A 21,377-nucleotide genomic window follows, 5' to 3' on the forward strand; every position below is an offset into this window, starting at 1 on the left:
CTTGAATTCATTTATGTAAATTGTAAAAGATTTACATTAGGCTAGCATATTATACAGTGTCTTTATGTGTTAAGTAGAATCATATCATGTTGTGTTTAAGTTCAAAATTAAATCACATTAGTTATATGATTCTTAGACTTAATGCATATTTCTTCCCTATCATCAATGTAGTACTTGATTAAATATTTTAATTAAGTCACACATGTATCAATTTAATCATGGAGCATTGAGAAATCAATCACATGGAAATTAAATTCTGAATATACATGTACATTTACCAAATGTATTAGATTTAATCAAAACAAAATATACGTTGTTTTAAGCATTAAAGATAACACATTTGAGACAAAAGAGAAGCATGTATATATACATATATATATGTGGATCGTATACAAATACAGGTCACTATACATCCAAAATGTGACCTCTCCTACATCATAAAATCATCTCCTATCCCTAGGGCTAGTGGCTGGAGAGTGTCGACTGGACGCTCCCTCCTGATCTGGCCGTGAAGGTGGACCCATGGGCGTGTAGCGCGATACAAACCGTGAGTGACTCCGAGAGGAACTCCTACGATCCCTATCCATAAGGATCGCACGATAGGTGGTAGCCTCGGCCTAAGCTACTGCTAGATCTCACCGCGCCCGCTGAAGGTCCTCTGATAGGACTCTCTCTCTCTCCCTCCATATGTCTACCTATACTCGGAATGGGGAAAACAAGTCCTCATGCTGACCCACGTTCCCCTAAGGCCTATAGGCAATCTGTGAGGAACTGGGGATCTGTGCTATCATGGAAATGTCTGTCACTACCTACTGAATCAGGGAACGCCACTCTTGCACATTAGCTATGGCAGTAGAATAGATTTTTGTTAGTACCATTCTATATCATCAAAACATTAATCAATTAATATAAACTTACTATACCTGGATCTCCCTCACGCCAATAGGGATCATGATACGGTAGCATCTGTGACTGGGATCTACTAGGCTCCCCTCGCTCGACTAATCTATGCACGATGGGTGTAGGCTGGATGGTACTAGGAATAGGTCTCCGTATCGCCTCATGTTCCCCCTGTTGGGGATTAAGAGGAGGATCCAGAGCTATGGTATCATCTCCTAAATGGTGGGGAGCTGCATCCGACTCCTCCTCATCATCTCTATCCTCCTCCTCGTCGTCCTCCTCATCATCCTCATCCTCATCCTCATCCGCATCCTCACCTGCATCCTCCTCGTCCTCATCTCTATCTGTGTCCTCCTCCTCCTCGGCACTGGGCTAATCGCCTGTAGGTGGATCAGGATCTCCCACCTCCTCATGACCCTCTCCCTCCTCTGGCTCCTCTGACCTAGATCCTTGGTCCTCTTCTCGGTCTCCATGTCTCCATGGGCCTGGATGGCCTGTCGGATGATCTGGTGGAAAGATAGGACCTGGATATGATCTCATAAACCATGAGACATACCTGCGCTATGCTCCAGGCTTTGCAAAGTAATCAGTGACTACATCCTGATCAGATCCCTCTATATCTGTAGTCTTGATGTCATCTATCGTCGGTCTCGCTACTGCTCTAGGTCTGAGAAGGACCTGCGAGTGTTGAGTATAGATGGGCACATCGGCTGGAACACACTGCTCTAGCCCAAACTGCCTCCGTACTCGGTCAAAGTAGAATGGGACTATGATGTGTGAATATCATCCTTGCAGTAGGCGGTTCCTCTATAGGCATGCTAACTATCTCTCCATCCCATCCCATCTGTGCATCCGCAGGTAGGGTCTCCACACTGTCACCTCGGCTGTCAGTCTATCAAAAATCACTCTCCAATATAACAAATCTCCAAATCTCCACTCACTGGTAAGTGGATAAGCAAACACCCTAGGTCGCTCGCTAGCCATACTCAGCGGAAAGCTGACAGGCCTAGTGCATGTGAAGTGCTCTAAAATCCACACCTGCAGAAGTGTGCATGTCATCAAACTGCAACCCTGACCAAATACATACTCCTCAAGGTCGTGATAGAGATGTGCAAGCATACTCTGACCCCAAGCATACACTCTCCTATGTCTCTCCATAGCTCTGATGCACCATGTGAGACCCCCATGCATGTGCATACCTCACCCGTTAGGCCAGACGGCTAGTGCTATGATGGCGATCATAAGGCGTCTCAGAAGGGGTACCTCCCCTGTAGGATGTAAGAGCTAGCTGACCATAATGTGACCTCTCGTCTCACTCGGCATCACTCTCCCTATGCAATATACCTGCTCTCTTTGATGATCCTCCACTGACTGATCGGTCGCATATGTAACAGTCACTCCTCTGATAGGAAGACGAAGTATACGGTACACATCCTCGAGTGTAACCGTCAGCTCCCCTACTAGAAGATGAAATGTGCATGTTTCAGGATCCCATTGCTCCATCAATGCCATCAGCATCGTAGGATGGAACCGAATGGCTGGTATGAGGATCACATACCATAATCCCACAATCGACAATGTGTCTCTCTCTGCCTGAGTCAGCCGCGGAATCTGATCTCACAAACTGCAAAGAATATGTCCCGTTGTATGCTCTCTCATGTATGGGAGACCCTGCAACACAAAAACATAACCATAATCAGTACCCAATCATCAAAATCACTCATGCAAACTATCAAACATCATATTCCAACCTTGAAACCCCTCGCTAAGCCCTGATTGGGACCATGGCGCCCCTATTGGGACCATGGCGCCCTGTCAGGGACCATGGCGCCCTGTCAGGGACCATGGCGTCCTGTTAGGGACCATGGCGCCCTGGGGGACCAGGGCACCCCACAGGGACCATGGCACCCTAGGTGGGGCCCAGGTTAGCCTTCAGGGCCCGCATACGATCACAGAAAAGTCAAATGCAAAAAATCAAAAGTCAACGTTCAGTCAACTCACCTTGTCCAGTGGCTCGTCGTCGATCACGGCTTGGCGCAGGATCTCAATCCTCGTGGGACGCTCCGGTCATCGTGAAGGCATGATGATGGCTATGTGGGCTCTGCTGCAATGAACAGTATTCAGAAATCAACAAAGTGACAAATGCAAATGTCACTTTCAAGGTATATACTTTCATTTGTTTATCTTTACTCTTGAAACCGTAATTTTCTTCTATCATTCATTTTATCATAACTTGGGTTTGGGAGATGCGATTTTCGAGCCGTTTGTTGTGTCAGAATCATATTTTCATTCCCCTACTCTCGGGATGCTCCAAAAAGTTCTTTGATGAAGCCTATTCAGTGAATGTCCCTCACCAATATTCTCTTAGACAATTTGTCGTAAGTAAACATGCTACCCTGTTTCACCTCACTAATAAGCAAGTCGAAACAAGGGGGGCATATAGCTACTCACAAATTTCATCACTTTCCTTAGTAAGCATTAGGTGATTTTGTGATCTAACGTGTGTTTTGTAGGGTGCGGTTCCTAACTGTGTACTGCAGATACCGCTGAGGGCTTTGTCCGACAACTTATGGATATATCCTTTTTCAAATGATGTTTACTTTTCTGTACTTTAGCTTGCATATGCATGTAGTACTCATATGACCGCTAAAGTGGGGGCTAAATGTAGCATCATAAATTGTACGCACTCGCTAGGGTGGTACAATTCCACACCTAGTTTAGCACCCGCCTTAGTGCATTTTACATTTCGCATTGCATTTCTCCTTTAGCACTTAATTAATCAAATTAATTAGGTCTAAGGTCCTATTTCATTGTCCTTTGCATCATAAAGTTGGGCCCTTTCGTTAAAGCGTGCCCTTTTCATTTTATTCCTCCAATACATCACTCAATCAAAAACCCTAATTAAGTCCTATTTTGAACTTGGGGGCTTGGTTTCGGGGTTAAAACATCTCGAAATCACCTATAACTTCGGGATTCTCTCTAAAATCATCATATCCGACGGCCCTGAAAATTTGGTGAAAAGTTGTCAGGACCGTGGCGCCCGGAGTGCACATGGTCCCGGACATTTTTCCCAAAATTTTAGGAGCACAGTCCAATCACAAAATAAAGCTTAACCCCAAGAAATTGGTGGGATATTCAATCTCTAGGTCGGCCAAAAGATGAAATTACGACCTAGGGTTTCCTACATAAGAGCTCTCTTTCTTCATTTGAAAGGATCCGATTTTTGTTTTCAGGAACCTCATATGCAGTGAAGGAGAAGATCTTTGAAGACTTCAACAACATTCAACATCCCTCTATCAAGCACTTATCAAATTCATTCATCCACTTAGGGCTTGGAAGGCATTGAAGAACAATAGGAGATTACCGACTGAAGATTGGCTTGTACTCCTCCCTTGAGGGTTGGGTATGATTTCATGTTGTTTTCATGTCTTTGCATAAGCTTCAATATATCCTTTATTCATGCTTTATATCACTTTGCATCTTGATTTAGAGAATTTACATTGTCATTTACAAGCAATTAGGGTTTACTTTCTAGGTTGCTCTAGTTTGCTTTCTTGCATTTTAGGACCTTGCACACACACTAGGTCTGCACACACAATACATTTTACAAAACAACTTGGCTATTCATGGAGGTGGAAATCACCAAAGCGGGGGTTTGACTAAGGCAAAACCCTATATAGCCGCCCACACACCCTTTTCAGATATCAGTGCAGGTTTCAGGACTCGGACGACGCCTTAGGGTACAGATCCGGAGAGAACAGGTTGAGACAGCACTCTGCATCAAATTGCAGAGAAAAAGACTGGGACAGGGGCGCTGGGCACCCTAGTCCTGCTAGGACAGGGGCGCTAGGCACCCTGGTCCCTAGGACAGAGGTGCTGGACGCCCTGGTCCTTCGGACAGACAACATTTCCGATAGTGTTCGAGAGTGCAAAACAGCAGTTTCCGGTCCAATTTTCATGACAGAATTAGGACAGTGGCGCCCGTGCCCCCATCCTGAACACTTTTAGTCCGATTTTGACTCCGAGCACACATCTGCATTTCATCCTTGTATTTACAGTTGTTCATTGTTTAATCTCAATTCTGCAATCTTGTTATTAGTTCATACTTGCATTTTGGGATTAGGGTTTGAACTTGCATCATTTGATCTTCCAATTTCAACAAGGGAATAGAAATCCTAATAGATATCCCATGGCTCTCTCTTTCACAAAAAGAAGTAGCCAATTGTGCGATATCTCTAGGCTCTTTCGTATTCCATAATGTGTGTCAAAAGGTAGGATTAGGGCATGTTAACCTAGTCTCGCTTTTTCCTCTACACAAATGGTAACATGAATAATGGACCTTGGAGAGCACCTAGAATGGTCTGCTATCATTGCAACAAACCAGGTCACATTGCCAGATTCTACAGAAGTAGAAAGTGTATATCAGATGATATACTAGTCACTCTAGAAGGAAAGATTGATATTGATACTGTTCAAGTGGATATGAACAAAACTTGGAAAAAGAAACCAAGAGTGTTGCAAGAAGAACCGGTTTCTGCACCTAGTGTGGAAATAACAGAACTGGAAAACTAAGCATCAGAAAAGCTTAGGGGGAGAAAATGGTGAAATGTTTCGAACCCCCAGTTTACACTGGTAAAAGACCTTAACTGGTATGTGGTACTTGTCATTCAGCAGAAGACTGGAAATGGTAACAGGCAAATTAGGGTTTACACCCTAATGGTGGAGCATTTATTATGGTAGGTGAGGAATATGTTTAAAAGGAATTTTCAAATAATTTCTAACTATCATTTTTTGAGCGAAGAAGCTTTTCAAGTGCAGAGCAAAGAAAAAGTGATTTGTGTTGCGATTCAAAGAAATTCCAAAACCCTAAAGAAGATTCAGAACCAAATATCAAATGGTCAAGAGAGGAACTCAAAGTGGTGATTCAGCAACTAACGATGTGTGAGGGGAAGTGGAATTAGCAAGCCCTAAATTCTAGATTTGCGAAAGGTATTTCTCAATTTTTTCCATTTTATCATGGCTTCTGCATCTCATGATAGTTCTAGTGCAACTGTTGATTCTATGGACTTCATACAATGAAAGTCAAAATATAATGCCTTGTCTCAAGTACCGATTGGTGTTATAGTAGAAGAAGGGATTTCTGATTACATAGACTGCAAAATTGAAGACCTAGGGTCTCTTGTGATCCATTCTCAGCTAGGTCTATTCTATGGGAAGGATGAAAAGATCAAACTAGAGTATAGCATCTTGGAGAAGAAGAAGCTTCACAATGCAGTTTACTTCCTAGAGGATTTCATAGATGACCACATTCAAATCATTCTGAGCAGAGTTAATGGTGACAAGATGTATCTTGAGAGAACACGTGATATCACACCGCAAGCGATTCATGCCATCATTGGTTTCTGCAATATAGGGGAATTGCCTACCCTAAGGAAGGTTAGCAAGACAAAAATGTCCAAGCTCACCAATTCAATGAGCGACCCACGTGGCATGACCATCAACTCAATCAAGGATGATCTGGTCAAGTATGTTTGCATGGTGATAGGCTACCAGATGTTCTCTACCAATCGAATTAATTTTGTCTCTGTTCTAGTGGTAAATTCCGCTTATAGGATGATCAAGGAGGATGCATCATTTGATCTTTGCACCTGTATGCAAAGACAACTTATGTTGAATCTTAAGTCAATCAAACAGGATAATGCACTAAGATTCAAGTTTGGACAACTATTGGTAGAGTTATTCTTCTACTTCCAAGGTTATTTCCTAGGAGTTGGAGATATTCAGTGTTCTGCCAACCAACCGGTTACCAAGCAGATCAAAGAGAGCCTATAAGTAGTTGGAACCGGTTACCCTGACATTCTGAACAAGTACTTTGATGAGTTAAAAAGCAAGATGAGACTAAGGATGAGGATATCCAGTGACATGGTCAAGAAATATGAAGAGGATATCTACTTTATCATCAAAGTGGATGAATACATAATGGAGGTTGTTGAGCCTAGACAGGAAGAAGTAGAGCCTATGGGCTATCAGGTGATGTATGATATGCTGGATGGGTATGCTTCTACCCTAATCACCTCACCCCTTGATCCTAAGGCAAAGAGAATCGACACCTATTTGGAAAGGGTTTCACTAGTTGTAGAACCCTCTGAAAAGAAAGGAAAGGCAGTGCCTTCAGCATTGGCACTGGTTACTGCAGCCAGTCCCAAAGTGACCAAGCGGTCACCTGCAAAGAAGAAACCAGAAGCAGCACTTACCAAAGTCTTTGAGAGGAAGAGGAACACAAGGAATAACTCACTGGACTCTGAAGAAACTATGTCTGAAGAAAAACCCAAGAAGACAAGACAAACAAAGAAAAAGACAAAGAATGAACCGACATCATCGACACCGGTAAATATTGACATTTCTTCCTACAAACCTTTGACACATTGTCAAAGAACTATAAACAATATTAGGAGAAAAGTGTTGAATGATTTGATTGATTGTTTTGATGATTTCAATGATGATGAAAAGGAAGTAGTTGAACAAGAAATCACTAAGTATTTGTGTGTTAATGATCGGTCGCCTTCAGAAATTAGATCTGAGACACCAGATTCTTTGTATAATTCCTTAGACAATAAATGACGCATTGCCATAGAAAAGGAACAGGAAATGAGGGAGGAAATATTTGCTCGACATTTTCCTGATGTATCTAATTCAAAACTTTTCAAAGTTATGAATAAATACAAAGGCCTCTTCTTCATGAGAAGAAGAAGACTCCTGTTACTAGAAGGAAAGGGTCAAGAAGTGATCGAGAATACACATACTCTTGCTCTAGAAGCTCTTAAGATGCATCAAGTGGCTAAAGCCAATAAGAAGGCTAAGCAAGAACCAGCAATAACAAAATTGGATGAAGTGTTTGATAATGAAGGAAACCTGGTTACTGAACCTATAGACACTATTGATGTCGATGCTCTGGATGTAGAGGATGTTACTTAGGATACACCATCAAAAGCAATGGAATAGGAGAAGCAGGCAGAACAGGTAGAAAAGAAAAAGGAAGCAGAGGACAAAAAGGAGGAAGCAAAGAAGCAAGCGGAGAAGAAGAAAGTAGAGGAGGATAAAGAAGAGGAGAAGAGAAAGGAAGTGGAGAAGGAGAAAAAGAAGGATGAAGAGGAGAAGAGGAAAAAGGAAGAGGAGAAGAAGAAGAAGGATGAAGAGGAGAAGAGGAAAAAGGAAGAGGAGAAGAAGAAGAAGGATGAAGAGGAGAAGAGGAAAAAGGAAGAGGAAAAGAAGAAGAAGGATGAAGAGGAGAAGAGAAAGAAGGAAGAGGAGAAGAATAAGAATGAAGAAGAAAAGAAGCGGAAAGATGAAGAAAAGAAAAAGGAAGAGGAGAAGAAGTAGCAGGAAGAGGAGCAGAAGAAAAAGGATGAAGAAAAAGAGAAGCAGAGGAAAGAAGAGAAAAGGAAAATAGAAGAAGAGGAAAAGAAAAAGATAGAAGAGGAAAAGTTAAGAGCTATAGAGAAAAAAGAAGTGGCAAAAAGCACTCAGATGGAGACTCCAAAGGCAACCGGAAGTCAAGCCAAACCGGTTGACTTCACCAGTCCTATTGACCTCCAGTCTACAAATGAAATGGAGCTCCTACAGAGCATTAAGGTTTCTCAAGAATGCCTTGAAGTGATAAGGAGGATGAAGGAGCAAGATGTGATCCAAGCTATTGTGGACACTCTTATCGGTTTGTTACCCGACACACACCTCCCCAATACTGATTCATCATTGGCACAATTGAAGCTCTTATACATCATAGTGGATGATCAGGTGCAGAGCCTAGAAGAGGTAGCAGAGGAAAATGCCAAGAAAGAGCATCAAAAAGCTCAAAAAGATATAAGGGATGTTCTCGATGAGGGGAATCTACTACTGAGTAAGATTTGCCAACCCCATCTCTTCTGTGATGATGTTCTTGTATACCAAAAGCTACAAACTAACTTGTAGTTATACATGAGCACCTTCAAGCCACCATATGACTCTTTAGTAGCTTATGGGCAAACCATTCACCGGTTTCATATCCAGTTTGCCAAAATAGAGTTGGAAATTAGCAACTGGACTTGAGATTTATAGGAACTACAACTGGTTCTACTCCCACATCTGCAATTACTTCAGAAATGTTATCTCAATCTAGATGCCTTAACGGTGACTCAAGAGATGAGTACAATAGATGCCATGGAAGAACGAGTCTCCTAGATGCAGACAGAGAAAGAAGTGGCTACCTCCCTACTTGAGTCCTAGTCCTTATCTATGAAACAATTTTTGTAGGACTTTAAATCAGTATTTGACAAGTTTTATTCCTTATTGTCATAAACTCTTCTTCTTTTAATACTAATGAAATAGGGGTTGGTCTGCAATATTATTTTTGTCATTGTTGGCAAAGGGGGAGAAGTATAAATTTTGAATGTTTTGATGTATACTTTCATGTTAAGAAGTAGTATATATTGTATTTTCTACAAAAGGGATAGTGTATATGCTTAGGGGGAGTAATTTTGATTATGGCATATTTTTTGTTGTAAAACACTTAGATATCAAAATTCTCCTAAGTGTTGCCATCAATGCCAAAGGGGGAGATTGTTGGCATTTTTTATGATTATGTTGTGATTGTCATTGATGGACACACACTTGCATTGAGATCACTTTTATATGTATATGCTCAATTGGCAATTGTTCCCAATCAATATGATGCATTATAGTCCTTAGACTATTGGTGTTTTGCAGAAAGTGTTTACCGATCTGAAGCGGTATGTTGACTCCAAGCGGTACGAAGGATCAAAGCAATAGAACACATATTTCCCAGTCTTCATTTTTGTCAAACCGACAACCGGTATTCTGTATGAATCGGTAATACTCTATGATGAGTTACCAACTGGCATTTTGTGATGAGTTACCATCCACCAATTGTTTGATGGTACCGACACTTTAACGGTTCTTTTTGTGTCATGTTAAAGAATATGTCTAGATTCATTGAACCTAGGAAATTGTATTGTAATCTTATTGGACCGACATGAAATCAGATTCCTTTATAAGGACATCATGTCTAGGGTTTTGGGTTGTTGCTAGGGTTTAAAGTGGTTGATGAGTTTTTGAGAGTGTGAATGTGTTGAAGACTGAAGTAATGCTAGAATGCATTAGGAGTGATCTATCAAGGATCTAACCAAGCAATCTGTGCTATTTGCTAGATCACTCACTTGTTGATTACTCACATCTTCGACAAGTCTAAAGCCCTTAACCGGGTAGGCCCAAAAGCCTTTTGTAAATCCTCTCACAAGGTGGTTCACATCTGGATCTAAAATCCTCTAGCAAGGTAGTCTTTAATGGACTTATCTCCTAACAGAGATTGAGATTCCTAACAAGATTTGTTCTGGTAAAGAACATTGTATGACCTTAACCAGTCTGGTTCCTATTCTGCAGATAGTTACTTGTGAGTTCCATCTCACCGTGGTTTTTCCCATTTGGATGTCCACATCAAAATCTCTTGTGTTATGGTGTTTGTTCTTCTGTGGGTGAATGCATTTGGTTTGCACGTGTGCTAACCGGTTTGTTTGCTAAACTATTTTACCAGTTTACTGTTAGTCTAGCAGAGTGTTTAAGTACAATGATTTTTGGCATACGAATTCACCCCCCCTCTTAGTATTCATCAATAAAAATAAGTAACAATGCAATCACAAAGATGAACACCATAACACCATAAATTTATATGTGGAAAACCTCAATGAGGAAAAACCACAATGGGATTGGAGACCCACAATATCTATCCATTTATCAGATGAATAAATATTACAATAAGGTACCTACACATGCAGGAAGGCCAATAGCCTAGAGCACACTTCTCATCACAAAAGGAGTCTCACTGACTATTGGAAAACATCGGACTACAATTCGGAATGAAGATTGAACTTCAAGTGTAACATCTCCTATACCTGAGTATAGTTCCAATTTAAGCTCAATGTTGGAGGTCTTAAACCTCTTACACAAACCCAATTTGATCACCTATGATTGACTAGACCTTTTGCATATGATCACACCCTTATTCACACACAAATAATCCCATAACCTCGATCGATACCACGATCTACAAAAAAAACTTACATCATATTTATACCAACCCGAGACCTAAACAATTAGGTTGGCCACCTAAAAGATAATACAATAAATCCATTACATAAACCTACAAACCAATGATAAACCAAGTTGACCTAAGACTGAAATAACATAAACCAAACAATAAATCCAAACAGTAATGCATCAGAAGCATCCACCAACGTGTTACATAAACTGGTCCATAACCTAGCAAAATAAGATTGGACCTAAAATAGGTTGCCATAAGCCAAATGAAATACCACCAATCGACTGGAACATGAATACAATAACCATCAGCATCCTAAAAACCTTCTAGAAGCTGCACCAACACCACTTATCAAATCCATCAAAATATCTTCAATGAAGCTCTATCAGTAGACCCTTACTGATAACAAAAAGGCTTACTAGAAGATATGATGGCTTCTAGATCACCAAATCCCAAACCAATTGAATATTAAATGCATCAGAATAACATGAATGACCGAACCAAACCAATTCCACCAATTCGAATATACCAGAGACAAATCTCCAGATCATCATCAAAGTCCAACCACTCTACTAGAATCTGTTAGACAACAAAACAACTAGTGTTGACATCAATGCAACACATAATAAATTCCTCCAAATTTCCAACAAAAATATTTGTGATTTAGATAAGCTATTGAGAGGATCCACTCAAATAGGTGTCCTAGGTAATACAAACTGGAAAAAAGGCTAGAATTGAAAATTTTATGATAAACATATGTTGCCAATTGGATAAACTATTGAGAGACTCACTCAACAAGTGCTCTAAAGTAGGTAGGTTTGCTAATTTGATTGTAGGATAAGGTTTCAAATTGATAGAATCTGGTGAGTGCTCTAGCAAAATAGGGTACATCGCCATGTGAGAAGCATAAGAACTAAGATAGATAGGATAAGATGCGTAGCACTATGTGATGAAAATGAATACCACTAGGATTGAAATGATTGGTTTGATTGAATGTTGGAGGACTTTCCCTAGCTAGAATCATGAGAGATGTTCCCATTGACTCAACAATTATGACCAAATTTGACCAGCGATTATCATGTCATCATTGATGCTATGGGACTGAAGCATGCAATGTTCATGCCAGAGATTTAGACGAACACAAGACTATTGACTTCTCTCGGAGAGAGGTGTCACTCAAAGATGCACACATTTCATTTCATGAATTTCCAATCTATAGGTGACCAATATCAAAGAGCTTCAATGATTCCTTGGTTTGGTTAATTATATTGCAAGATTTTATTCAAATTTTGCTCAAGATAGACTAGAACTCAATAAATTGCTTAAAAAGAATCCCCCAGTTTGGTCAACTAAACATGATGAAGCCATTGATAGAATCAAGAATAAATGTGCTTCTTTTTCACCTTTGCATCTAATAGGAAATGGTGAAAAAGTTATAGAAATAGATGCAAGTGAAAGTGTTTGGGTAGGAATTCTAAAAGTAAAAACTCCACAAGGTAAAGAATAAATAGTCAGGTATGTTTATGGCAGCTTTAAAGATAGTGAATTAAAATATCACAATTCTCGTAACAAAATTCTTGTTGTGATAAATTCTTTGAAACATTTCTATATGTTTGTTACTAACAAAAAACTCCTAATCAGAAGTGATCTGCAAAACCTAAAAGGGTTTTTCAAGAAGGAGTCAAAAGTTAAAGTTATTCATGGTCATCTTTTGAGATGGACTCAATTCTTAAATACTTTTGATTTTAAAATGGAGCATGTACCTGGAAATAAGAATGTCTTTGTAGATTTCCTCTCCAGAGAGGGACACCAATGGAGTGGAAATATTTGAGTTATAAGAATCAGAGAAGAAACATGGTATGAAGAAAGTTGTCCCGAGTTTAGTAGCAATCCTTTCAATCGAAGGGATAGAAGAAACTTTGACTTAGAAAATGATTATCTTTATAATAGATATAAAATGATTCAGGCCAAACAGCTGGTGACAACACCAGGAATATGGAAGCAAGACCATTTCTTTCAAATCTTAGCTGCCATGGAACCAGTTGATGAGCAAATTAAACAATTCCTACTCCATCCTAAAATTCAATTTCAAATACCCAATGGGTTTTTGAATCCACATATTCAAAGACTAGGATGATGACTTCAACAAGAAAAGGGAATGGAGTTGATTCAAGATATGTTTCAAGGGCCACAACCCTATGAGAATCTTCACTTTTCTTAAACATGATTCTATTCAAATATTTCTCAAGATATAATATAACTCAATAAATTGCATAAAAAGAATCCCCAAGTCTGGTCAACTAAACATGATGAAGCCATTGATAGAATCAAGAATAAACGTGCTTCTTTGCCACCTTTGAGTCTACCAAAAAATGATGAAAAAATTATAAAAAATAGATGCAAATGAAAGTGTTTGGGCAGGAATTCTGAAAGAAAAAACTCCACAAGTTAGAGAAGAGATGGTCAAGTAAGTTTTTGGCAGTTTTAAAGGCATTGAGTTAAACTATCACAATACTCATAAGGAAATTCTTGCTGTGATAAATTCTTTGAAACATTTCTTTATGTTTGTTGCTGACAAAAAAATCCTAATCATAAGTAATTTGCAAAATCAAAAAGGGTTTTTTGAGTCAAAAGATAAAGTTACATGTGGTTGTCTTTTGAGATGGGCTCAATTCTTAAATACTTTTAATTTTGAAATTGAGAATTTACCTAGAAATAAGAATGTATTTGCATATTTCCTCTCCAGAGAGGGACACAAATAGAGTGGAAATATTTGAGTTACAGGAACCGAAGAAGAAAGATGGTATGAAGAAAGCTGACCTGAGTTCAATAGCAACTCATTCAATCGAAGGGATAGAAGAAAATTTGACTTGGAAAATGATTATCTTTATGATAGATATAAAATGATTCAGGCCAAACAACTACTAACAACACCAAGAATATGGAATCAAGACCGCTTCTTTCAAATCTCAGCTGCCATGGAACCAGTTGATGAGCAAATTAAATAGTTACTATTCCTTCCTCAAATTCAGTTTCAAATACCCATTTGGTTTTTGAATCCACATATTCAAAGACCAAAATGATGGATTCAACAAGAAAAGGGAATGGAGCTGATTCAATATATGTTTCAAGGGCCATACCCCTATGAGAGTCTTCACTTTTCTTACATGGGATTCTATTCAAATATTGCTCAAGATATAATAGAACTCAATAAATTTCTTTAAAAGAATCCCTTGGTTTGGTCAACTAAACTTGATGAAGCCATAGATAGAATCAAGAATAAATGTGCTTCTTTACCACCTCTATGTCTACCAGGAAATGGTGAAAAAAATATAGAAATAGATGCAAGTGAAAGTGTTTGGGTGGGAATTCTAAAAGAAAAAACTCCACAAGGTAAAGAAGATAGTAAGGTGTGTTACTGGTAGCTTCAAAGGTAGTGAATTAAACTATCATGATACTCATAAGGAAATTCTTTTTGTGATAAATTCTTTGAAACATTTCTATATGTTTGTTGCTAACAAAAACATTCCTAATCAGAAGTGATCTACAAAACCTTAAAGGGTTTTTCAAGAAGGAGTCAAAAGATAAAGTTATCCATGGTCGTCTTTTGAGATGGGCTCAATTCTTAAATACTTTTGATTTTGAAATTTAGGATTTACCTGGAAATAAGAATGTCTTTATAGATTTCTTCTCTAGAGAGGGACACCAACATAGTGGAAATATTCAAGTTATAAGAATTAGAGAAGAAAGATGGTATGAAGAAAGTTGTCTTGAGTTCAATAGCAATCCTTTCAATTGAAGGGATAGAAGAAACTTTGACTTGGCAAATTATTTTTCTTATGGCAGATATAAAATGATTCTGGCCAAACAGTTGCTGACAACACTAGGAATATGGAATGAAGACAATTTCTTTTGAATCTCAGCTACCATGGAACTAGTTGATGAGAAAATTAAACAATTCCTACTCCATCCTGAAATTTAGTTTCAAATACCCATTCAATTTTTGAATCCACATATTCAAAGACTAGAATGATGGCTTCAACGAGAAAATTGAATGGAGTTGATTCAAGATATGTTCCAAGGGCCATACCCCTATGAGAATCTTCACTTTTCTTACACAAGTTATCTAGGGGTATTATGGAAACTAATATATGGTTCTTTTAAGGATAACTTGATCAACAGGTATGTTTGCCAGCATTATGGACCATATGGCAAAGATTCCATTTTTCAACACTAGACTTATGGAGCTCACATCAGACATTTGTTCAATAACCAATAGTCAATCTGGTTACACACTAAAACCTACCAATTAAAGCATGGAGACCCAGGAGCTACAACTAGAGGAATTCATAGATCATATAAAATAAAGACATTACGAATCATGTGGAAAGAGCTAGATCCACCAGTTGACCCATGTTCACTAAATGTTTCCCATGATGACATAAATTGTCCTCAATGTGTTCATGGTATGGATGATAGTGACTAATGAGTGGGTCTGTCACTCATCAAAGTGTAACATCCTAAAATTGTACCCCTTACAATTTTTGACTACATTTGGGTCTTTGCCTTAGTGTTTGCGCCCCTCAGCCTGATCGGAGACTTGAATATGCTCATGCGCATCAAAAAATTATTGCAATTCAACCTTGTCCTATGCCCACACCTTGACCCTGCCCCAAAATAAGGTAGGACGAGGGCATGGCACCCTAGGATCCCCTATTTGGGACCTCCCTTGATCCTCTCCCCTTGGACCTAACTCAAATTTTAAGTGAGAGTTCCCTCTTATGTTGACTCAAGTCAAAAAATCAGTCAATTAAACCTACTAGAAAGTATATAAGAGGGATTTCTCCTCTCATTTGACATCACGAGAAATCATATCAAATCTATCATTAAGCATCAAGCATTCAAGAGAAATTGAGCATTTCTAGTCTTCCTTCAAGATTTGGAGCAGCAATAGAGACAATATTTCAAGGATTGAAGAGGAGATCAACATTCTACTTCATGAAACCCTAATTCCATGTGGAGGAAAATAAAACTTCACAAGGAGGTATAAGCATTTCAATTTCATTCAATTCAACATCCCCTCAAACAGGAGGATTTCTACTTTCAGTCATTTCATTTACATTATTTCAACCACTTGGTTAATTTAAAAATTGGGGTTTGATTTGAAGACAAACCCCTATTCCCAACACATTTCCCCCCTTTTTTTTGTGCAGGAAACAAGTGTGCAACTATACTTCTAGAATTAAGCTTTATTAATAGAGACGGAAAAACCCTTTTCGACATGTGGAAAGTTCAGAGGACTGATAGGAGGGCATCCCTGTCCAGACACACAGTCCTTGCAACTTTTTCTGGATTTCGTAGAGTAGCTCCAAATCATCTCAAACTTCTCAGATCGAGGTGCACTATTGAATCTTGAATTTGTAGCTCACTGTTTATAAATAATTGTCTCCATTTTCAGCACTTTGTCTTAATTAAATCAATCAACTTACAAAAGAGGTTCAATTGCATTTTAATCCATTCCAATCTACTTATTATTCAATCCTTGCATCATCTAGGATTGGATCTATTATATTCATCCCCCTCTTTTGAATGTAAATTCCCTCCCAAGTGAAAATTGAACCTTAGTAAAATTCCCTCTTCTTCCAAGTGGCAAATTGTCTTAGGTTCCCAATTTTCCACTTTACATAAAGTTATTAATCTCTTTGAATGAAAAGACTGACATAGACCACACCATGGTAAAAGGGGTAAGGCTACCACCTCAATGTAGCCATGGGTTACTCTTCGTGTGATAAAAAAGAATCTTATCATATCCGCATTCGGTTGTAAAGCAGTACTCCACATGTAGTGGTCCCACATGTTTGTCAGTTCAAATTTATTAGCTATTGAGATATTGAGGTCCACCCTCAATGGGCATCTCAACCAAGAAAGTTTTCATTTTTCTTTTCGAATGTCATTTTTTTGGAGGTGGATTTCAAACTGCATTATATCCGTGTTCATGAAAAAGTAGTGGGATTGGTCTATAAAAGGTGCTTGCTCACTCATAACAAGAATAATGTAAGTGGCAAGTGAAAGTGCCAATGTTTAGAGGTCTTGTGAAGTCTCATTTTATGTCTTAGCATGTGGCTCAAGAGTAGAGAAGTATGCTCTTCCCCTATGGTAATCATAAATACAGACCTTGTTTGAGTCATAAGCCTGACTATCTTGAATAATCAATATAATATGTATGTATTAAGCACATGATGCAAGAACATAAGTTGGTCCTACTTTTGTCTCATAGCTTGTTGTAAAAAATTTGGTAACAGAGCCTGAATATGATAATATTCACCTAGTTATGTATTGTTACTAGTCAAGAAATAGATAACTATTGTCTTTTCTTTTTCTATTGTGATCCAAATATCAACAATATGTGTTGTGATTCTATTGCATTGGCTGGAGAAAATCTTTCAAGTCTCCCTATTTCAACTAAGTGAATACAAACTATAGACACCTAAAAATGTCTCATTGATCATATATTAATTATTCCTCTAATTGATTAAATAATTCTTTAATTATTTAATTAAGTCAATTAATCTTGTTCTTCTAATTTCATATGTCCTCATCATCTTACTAATTATTCTATTTCCTATTCTATCATCATTTAATCATTTTAATCATTTTCTAAATATTAATTAAATATTTATTGCTTAATTAATTCTGATTAATTCCCCAATTTAAATAATCTTTATTATTTAAATAATTATATTCTTAGTTTCTATCTCTAATCATTAACCCTTTTTCTAATTTTTTTTTTTTTTGGTCAGTAATTTTTGTGTTATATTGATTTCCAAAAAAGAGATATAATAATCCGAGGCCATACCAGATTTCAAATTCGGCCCAAAATCCTAACAGCCCTAACCTACTATGGAGAGAATTCAAGCTAAAAAGGAAATAGAACACCAGTACTGTGCATCTCTGCACTAAAATATTACAGTCATCCATAAAATTTAAATTTTTTTTAAAGCCAGCAACAAAAGTAAAGCAAAAGGAAATTTATAAACCCATTGCCACTCAGTCAGTATCGCTCCGGTTTGTCTGCTTCTCCTCCTCATCTGCAATGTCTGCCAGTACTTTTCCTTTTGCTGCTTCAGTCTTCATTTTCGGGATGCAATCCAAATTCCCAAAATCAGGGTCTCCTTCTAGACTTGCTAAAAACTGAACTGCCTGCCCTTCCTCAAATCGGTCTCACAATTCTCTCCCCACCTCCATACGCACCACCACCTTGAGGCCTTTCAGCACTTTATCTATTCTTATTAGATTGACACAGAGCTTCATGGCTTCCTAGCCTATGCGAGCTCGCTCATGGCATTGCTCTTTTATTCGATTTTCTGGCTCTCTAACAAAGGGTAATATATCCTCCTCAACATCTCCTTCTTGAATGCGGATTCCATTCGGAGGGATAACCCACTCCAAAATAGAGTCAAGGTTGATCAGATAGTCCCCGTCAATCGCCTTTGTCATCATGAGATTTATTTTCTCCACTTCTAGTTCAAATTTGCATGCCCAAGCCATATCAAGGAATAAACCTCCATATTCATCCTATACCAAAAGTGAATGTGCACCAACTCCTCCCACTCCATAGTTTCTCTTCTTTGTATTTGAAGAGTCCCTGCATTCTTTTATCTGATATCGTCCCTAGAAAAGGAACCAATTTCTTCTCAGTTCTTAGAGTAAAATTTGCCTCCATTGAACCTGCACAAAAATTGTTAACTCCAAACACTACAATGCAAATGACATAAAAACTCTCATTAATCCACTTATTTGATAATACTTTGCTCATAAATCAAAGTAGTAATTCCTCTATCATCATTTGCGAAGGGTCATAAATGCATAATCAATGATATAAAGGGACAAAGATTTCACAATAGATTTGCTACCCTCCGCCATTATCTCGAATAGATACTCTGCACTCAGCAACTACCTCATTAATTGTAGTGCCTTTGAGAGGGCGTACTTGTCATTATGGGTTGCCTTGCATTCTTATTGATTATTTCATGCTTCTAGGACCGCATTAACTCCACTTCCACACTCTACCATCTCCCTTCCACCACTTGGCCATTTGGCTTGTCATGTCACATCCGATGTTGGAGAGGAGGTCTGCCACTGCATTGGCACCTCGCCTGATGTGGGAGACCCAAAACTCCTCAAAGAGGTTGATTTTTTCTCCAATGATCTCCACCCAATGGGATAACTTCCATGATGGGGTGTTGCCCTTAGCAATTGCATTGATGATCACTTGGGAATCTCCTTCCATGTGCAACTTTGGGATTTTCATATTTATAGCCATTTCAGTTGCCATTAGTGTTGCCTATATCTCTGCTTCGTTATTTGTTCCATCCTACAGTTGTCATGCACCCTTGAAAGGGATGACCCCTTTATCATTTCTTGTGACTACTCCCACTCCTAAGGTTCCTAGGTTTCCCCTAGATGCCCCATCAAATTTTATTTTTATCCACTCCTTGGTTGGTGGTTCCCATTTAACCTTCTCTTTTTCTAAAGGGGGATTAACCCGCATGGACCCATTAATGGGTTAAAAAAGGGTTTGAACCAAGGATGTAAGCACTACAGGCAAGAGGCCCCACTATTTCTCCAAGGTTCTCCCCAGGATAAGAGTTCCCCATTTTTTACACGGTAGAGATGAACCCATGGGGGTTTGAACCTAGGTTGTAGGAACTATAGGCAAGAAGCCCCACCATTTCACCAAAGGGTCATCCCCTTTTATAGGGTTTGAACCAAGGATGTAAGCACTACAGGCAAGAAGCCCCACTATTTCTCCAAGGTTCTCCCCAGGGTAAGAATACTCCATTTTTAACATGGTAGAGACGAACCCATGGGGGTTTGAACCTAGGTTGTAGGCACTACAGGCAAAAAGCCCCACCATTTCACCAAAGGGTCATCCCCTAACAAAAAAAAATTAACCCCTTTTTCTAAATATTAATTAAATATTTATTATCTAATTAATTATGATTTAATCCTTTAAATTCAATAATCTTTCTTATTTAATTAAGTTTCATTTCTAGAATAATTAAATAGTTTCTTTAAATTATTTAATTAACTAATTAATTCTTCCATTTCCAAATCCCCAAATTCTAATTTCATTTAATTCCATATTCTTCTAATTTCTTCCAAGTTCAAATACATGTGCATGATTTCAAAAACCAAATTGAAAATCAAAGTCAAGTTCTAAATATATTCAAATACTAAATTGAATTTAATTCAATCATTTGAATTAAAATATCATGCAAATATTAAATTGAAAATCTAAGTTAAAGCGTAAGCAGATGCTAAATTAATTAATTAAATCATTTATCTCTTCAGTCTCTATTTCCATCTTCTAGTTCTCTTTGTCATCTTCTTTATTTCTTCCAATCATTCCTTTTCTTCTTTCAGTTAGTTTTTTCTCAATCAGTTGACTCAATTAATCTATTCAATCTATTCTATTTCACCTCCAAATCAACAGTTCAACTATCAATCAGCATGTGAGCTCACCTGAGTTCCACCTCTTGATCATTTTGTTCCACCTTTCAATCAATCTCATCCAAAAATCTATAAATTGAACATTCAATCCTCAAAATTCCTCTAGATCATGAACTTTGAAACTTTATGTCAATTGCAGGTTGCCAGCGCAATATCTGAGAGTCATCATACCACGAAGAGAAGAAGAACAATGGAAGCCATGATGCACAATAGGGAGCTTCATATTGTTTAATTTCATTTCATTTTGCATCTATTTCATTGGTTTTATGTTTGAATTGCTTAGATAGTTAAGAAATTCATGATTATCCTTATTTCCTATTTAGCAATGATGTATTTAAGCATAGCACATTTTGGTGAACCCGACATGAACAACAACTAATTAACCTTCTCTATTTTATGTGTTGTTTTTGTAGATCGTACGGATTTTTTCTTTTTTTGCAGGTTTTGCACAGATTGCAAGACATACCTCTTCATCACGCATTCGCAGTTACATCATCACACAATCGCATAGACAGTACTACATAATCAACCAGACAGGGTTATGCATTCGTGTGAAACCCATCACACAATCATCTTTACAAGATCATGCAATCACCCTTACAGGATCACATGATCGCTCTAATACTGTCATGCATTCAATTTGAATCTTTCTATTCTGATAATTTTATTTTTATTCCTTTTCTGTTCTCTGATTTGTTTAACTCTACATGAAATTGAGTAAATCTGGAAACATATTATTTTTATTGCATGTTTTTGTTTTAACGGTTTATGGCACGTAAGGTACAATTCAGGATTTCAGGTGCCAGAAGGACAAAGGAACAAAGAAGATAGGACAAACAATATCAAAGGGTTTTCAAAGCAGAAAAGCAGATAC

This window comes from Cryptomeria japonica, chromosome 7 (genome assembly GCF_030272615.1).
Source record: "Cryptomeria japonica chromosome 7, Sugi_1.0, whole genome shotgun sequence".
NCBI classification, from domain to species: Eukaryota; Viridiplantae; Streptophyta; class Pinopsida; order Cupressales; family Cupressaceae; genus Cryptomeria; species Cryptomeria japonica.